Raw genomic sequence first — 6,030 nt, forward strand, 5'->3', positions numbered from 1 at the left:
AGCTTTTAAAACTTGGTGATTGACTGCTATTTAAAACAGGCATTTGCTTAGATTTAGCAGAAATGAAACTCTGTAAGTTCAAATAGTTTTCCGAGCAACTAGGAATGACTCGTAAGTTCCAAAGAAAGACTAAGTTTTCTACCACAACGGTTAAAGATTCTTAACGAGCATATCCCAGTATTAAAAGGTGCCAAATATTGATAATTACTGTTGTAAATCCCAAGCAGTTGCTCTATAATAGATGGTAGAGCATGACGGAAAATAATGTCCTCTACATTTGCATAGAGACCAGCTCCTGATACGATTCTAGCAGCGAGCTGTCTCTCTCTGTTCACACATCCGTGCTTGACCACCTCATGGTTGGAACACAGACAGATAATCAGAATTACTGCTCTCCCAAATCCGAATGTCCTTATTTGTTTTCTGTTGCTGTGATAAGCACCATGAGCAAAAGCAACTTCAGAAGGAAAGGGTTGATACTTGGCTTACAGGCTTCGGTCCATCACTGAGGGAAGTCAAGGCAGGAACACAACGCTGGAACAGAAACAGAGGCTATGGAGCAGCACTGTTTACTGGCTTGTTCCCATGGCTTACTCGGACTACTTTCTTATGGAACCCAGGACCACCAGCCTACAGGTAGTGCCACTGCTGTAGGTCGCACCCCCACCCCCCACGTGAAGCATTAAAAAAACGAAAAATCAATAATAGCCTTTACAAGTTTTCCCATAGGCCAATCTGATGGAAAAAATTTTCTTAACTAAGGCTCTCTCTTCCCAGACTACCTTAGCTTATGTCAAGTTGACAATAAATAAATGAATAAATAAATAAATAAATAAATAAATAAATAAATAAAATCAGCCAGGACACAAAAAGGGATCCCAATACAACCTCAAATGGAAAGATGTAGCAAGGATGATGTATTTATGTCTTCCAGTTAGTTTATCTGCAGCATATTTCAGATTTTCATAAGGTCCTTTGTCTCCCTGTTGGTAGAAGTATGTCTGAATCTCAGAATCTCATGTCGTCCTAAGAAACAATCAAGCTATGCAGTCTGTGAAGTGGATATAGGTGGCTCCCTAGCTTTCAATGGCTGTCTGGCAAATACACATTTCTCATTTCAATAGAATTTTATGAAACATTCTATGTCTATTCTTCAACATAAAGCATTCTGTCTCCATCTCTAGTGAGATCCAGACTGTAGGATAGAAAGAGCCATCTCCTTGGGAAGCCCTTGTCTCCCAGTTCTGGGATGTCCCATGAACCCCCCAGGGACTGTTGCTTCTTCCTTTTCCTGTTGTATCAACAGCTCATACATTATAAGCGCTCACTATCCCATGTGGCTTTAATGATGGCTTCCAGCCTGCTTGCTAGATGCCCATCCCCTGGCTGCTCCAAGTCCCCAGGAGCTTCCTAGTTGTCTGGTGCTGAGCAAGCACTCAGAACATTCACAGAAGGACCTTTGTGTGGTTCCTTCCATCACTTGCCAGACATTTCTATTGGCTGCCCAGCATCAGCTGTCAGTCCAAGGTAGCAATTGTGATGGTTAGCTTTAATTGTCAATCTGACACAATCTGGAGTCATCAAGAAGGAGTCTCAATGAGGAATCGTCCGGATTAGGCTGGCCTGCTGGCAAGCCTGTGAAGGATCTTCTTAACTGGGTTAATTGAGAAGGAAGGTCCGCTGTAAATGTTCCTGGCATCATTTCCTGGCCTGGGCTGGGCACTGGACTACATAAAAGTAGAGGATGTTAGCTGGGAGCAAGCAAACATGCCTTGATTCATGTTGTCCGGTATGACTGGCTGCTTTGAGTTTCTGCAACCTTGACTTCCTTCCCTCCCTCCCTCCCTCCCTCCCTCCCTCCCTCCCTCCCTCCCTCCCTCCCTCCCTCCCTCCCTCCCTCCCTCCCTCCCCCACCTCCTGTTTCGAAAAGCTTTATTTTTACTTGGTCCAGGACTTGGGAGAGGCTCTAGGGCAGTTAGTTACAAAGCTGCCTGAGTGGCTTGAGAGGTTCATTCAGGTGGAGGTCCTGAGGCTGGCTGGTGCAAAGCAGAGTAGGGAGTCTCTTGGAAGTCATGCTGGAGTGAGGCGATCAAAGAGATACTCACCCAGAGATGCCTGGAGCACACCAGTCTGTGCTGCTTGTGGCCCTGTCAGCCTACGGAGGTTGGTCAGGTGGTTGGCCATCTTGATGAGCTTCACCTCCTTAACCAGGAAGTGGCTTTCCAAGAAGTCACAGAGATGAGTCTGTGTGGGCAGAACCCAGGGCATGCAGATCCAAGAGGGCCTAGTTCAGGTTCTTCTCCAGGGCCAAGGCAGTTCCCATGACCTCCTGGGTTTTACCCCATTCATCTTGAGACGACTTCTGCACATCCTGGAAGAGTGCACGGCCTCCACGATCGATCATTCTGCAACTTGAGCAGAAGCTCAGCGCCCTCGCTCTTCTCCTTGGCCAATTCACAGAAGTGGTCTACGCCCTCCAAAGCCACGTCATCCTGATCAAAAAGGAAGCCCAGAGAGAGGTAGGTGTAGGAGGCCCGCAGATGCACGTGACCAGGTGGTTCATGGCAGTTTCCACTTCGGTGGAATAATTCTGATGATCCTGAGAGGTCATGGCTGATCAGGAGTATGGTGATAACCATAAAGACGTTACAGGCTGATCCCAGGGGCCGAAGGCAACAAGGAGATGGTCCCGGAGGCTGCGACTGGAGAGACTTGTAAGGTGGCTGGAAGCTAAGAAAGTGGGAGTCCCTGGGTCTGTTCTGTACAAACACTGTTGATCCACGGGACCTCCAAGGCGCTCTTCTCCCTTTTTCTCTCCTAAGTTGTTTTGTTTGAGTGTGTTATCTCAGTAAGAGGGAAGGAAACTAAGACAGTAACAAACCCCTATGTCAAACTTCTGAATTCCTCTGCGTATTCTCATCTTGGAGACTGAGAACCAGAGTGGCAAGCATCTCCCTTGCTGACTCTAACCACCCCTAGACTGAGGGGGGGGGGGCTGGAGAGTGGAATGGGGTGCGGAGAGCGGGGTTGGGGGTGACTTCTCATCTCCATTTCATGTTGCAATCACGGAGGATCTTGCAAGTGCCACTTGCTCCTACTCTTCTTTTCCAGTTTAAAAATGTTGTCATAGAAAATTTCAAGCCGTATTTATAATCATTGCCCTACACTCAAAAAATAAAAACTGTAGTTAATGACCTCTGCCAAGATACACAAAATATAGTGTTGAGTCAAACATACTCCAGAGCCTGGCTTCAATGTACAGTTCTAAGCACACTTTGTACACTGACCCAGAAAATAGTCTTGTTGCTTTATAATGAATTAATTTATTCAAGAGGTATCTAGTAAAGTCAATGCCCCAGACGTTGTGCTAGCTTTTGGAAATATAGATGTTTTGCTCCTGCGGAGCTTAGAGCTTCCAGATGTGTGAGAGTGACAGTAGCTGGCAAAGGTGACATCCCCTAGCTATGGTGACAGAGGCAAGCAATGCATGGTTTCTGACCTAAAGTCCATTTCCTGGTGTGGAGCAAGGGAATGCTTTCTTCATGGCAGGTGTGATCCATGCAAAAGGAAAGTCAGCCATCTGTCATCTGAGGAGTCAGGGGTCATCGGTGGAGCTGACTGAGTCCTGATCTCCCACCCAAAGCCAAGGGCTCTTCTACCTGTCACCTACTGTCAGCTGAGGCCAGGGGCCAGTCCACTCTCTCCAGTGACTCTGAGATAAGACAGACTTTGCATGCTCGTGGACATTTAAGCAGATGTTCCAGGGTGTGGTGCGCAGAACTTCTGACTCCCACAGGCAAGGTTGTGAACTGGCTTCTGGTCTGGAGGCTTGCAAATACTTTGCACGGTTTGAACGATTGAAAAATCCAGAGACCAGTCACAGATAAGACTATGAGAGTTTAAAAACAGATTCTCAACCTTTGATGTGACTGGATCTAAAGTCCAGGTTTGTCCTTGGTAATAAGAAGCTGTGGGCAGGAAGCAAAGGCTTAGCGATCACATCCCCCATTGCTTCTGACTCAGGAACTTCCCTAGGATCCACTTCGGAAGCACAACCATTGTCTTCTTTGGAAATTTATGTGGTTTCAGTCTGTAATCCCTCGTCTCTGCTCTTCTATCACCTTCCCCACTCCCTTCATCCTCACTGTTCTTTCTCCATATCTTGTCCCTCCCTCCCTCCTTCCCTCCCTCCCTTCCTTTCTTCCTCCCTCCCTCTCTTCCTTCCCTTCCTCTCTTCCTCCCTCCTTCCCTTCCCACCCCCCTCTTCTTGTGATAACTATTCTTGGTTATTGATTTGACTACTTCTGGGATCCAATAAAAACCAAGCACCTGGACATGCCTCTGAGAGACATCCCCCCCCCCCCCCACACACACACCAATTGGATTCTTTGAGGTGGGAGGTTCCATCCTAAATCTGGGCCATACCTTCTGGTGATAGCCCACATAAAGGGCCTGGGAGAAGGAAGCTTTCCCCTTTGCCTCCCTGCCCTCACACTTGCTGGTAAGTGCATCTACCCAGTTGCTGGGGCATTCCTTCACTGGTTTTAGAATCTACTCCTTCATGAATCCAATGAGGACTGAAGACTAGCAGCTCTCTAGCAATTCTCTGGGAGTCCTGATGATGGACTCAGCACCTGTTTGGGACTGCTGAGCCATCCATTCTCCTGGACTGAACTGACATAGCTTTCTTGGCCTTTCTTGCAGGAGACATTAATTGTACTATCTGTACTATAGCCTGTGTACAACTTCAATGAATCCCATACATATGTGCATGTGTGTATGTATACATGTATATTTATACATGTGCATGTATAGATTAGATGATGGATAGATAGATAGGTAGATAGATAGATAGGTAGGTAGATAGATAGATAGATAGATAGATAGATAGATAGATAGATAGATAGATAGATAGACAGATAGATAGATTTCCTATCCGTTTCCTTTAGGGAACCCTGACTGATATACTCTCTTCCTTCATTCTCTCATTCTGGAGATGAAATCTAGGACCTCGGGTGTGCTAGGCTTTATCATGTACCAACATGCTCCTCCCCAGAACCTTTCATTATTCAGTTATGAAAGGTTTGCATAGATTTTTAGGAATGCATGTTTTGTTTTCTTAGTAAGCTTAGCCTTTAGCTTTAAGATTGCAAAGTTTAAAGGAGTCAGCAAATTTATAGTGGCTGATAAACTTTTACTTCCTGAATAAATTATTGAGCTGGGAGGAAACTGCAAATGCAATCCTTATTTTTTTCCCTTACAGTAAAATACTGCCTTAGAGCTATCAATCACAACCTCAGGAACCAACAGCTCTCCCGCCAACCCCTGGGCCATGCTGACAGTCAACATGGCCCTGGCTTTCCCACATGTATCCAGTCACGGTGAGAGAAGGGGCCACTTCCAGGGCTTACTTCCTGTACAAACAGTGACAATTCTAACTGCCAGTTACTTAGTTAACACTGACAAACATCTGGCCACTGTTCTAGCTGGCTTTAAGTGTCAACTTTACACAGCTTAGGGTCACCTGAGAAGGGAGTTTCAATTGAGGGGGTACCCATACCAGATCTCTGTGAGGGATTGCCCTGATCGTTAATTGGTATAGGACAGCCGAGGCCACTATGAGCAGCACAATTCCTTGGGCAGGCGATCCTGGGGTGCCTGAGGAAGTGAGCTAAGCATGAGCCTGTCTGTGAGTCGTAGGTCAGTGTCTTCCATAGTTTCAGGTATACTTCCTTGACTGTGACTGTGTTCCTAGGGGATAAAACAATTTGGTCATGACAGAACATGAGTGAGAAACATGGAGGGGAAATAGCTGATTTATTCCCAGCTGAAAGGGATTCCCATAAGAATGTGGGCCTAGCCCAGTCAACAGTACAGTTGTTCAGGCTCATTTGAGCTGTAGCATCTTTTTGTGGTTCTTTGCTTTTCTCCTCTGGGCCTAAAGCTTCAGTCACCTCAATTTCAAGTTGCAGGGGTTCACTTCTTACTGATGGCTGGAATTTACCCCACTGGTTTGTCCTTACTGAGTCA

The 6,030-nt window shown here is 46.2% G+C and overlaps 1 pseudogene; it reads right to left on the reverse strand.

The window, feature by feature from the left end:
• On the reverse strand, positions 1,918-2,804 carry Gm7824 (predicted gene 7824; annotated as a pseudogene).

The sequence above is a fragment of the Mus musculus genome, chromosome 3 (genome assembly GCF_000001635.26).
Source record: "Mus musculus strain C57BL/6J chromosome 3, GRCm38.p6 C57BL/6J".
NCBI lineage: Eukaryota > Metazoa > Chordata > Mammalia > Rodentia > Muridae > Mus > Mus musculus.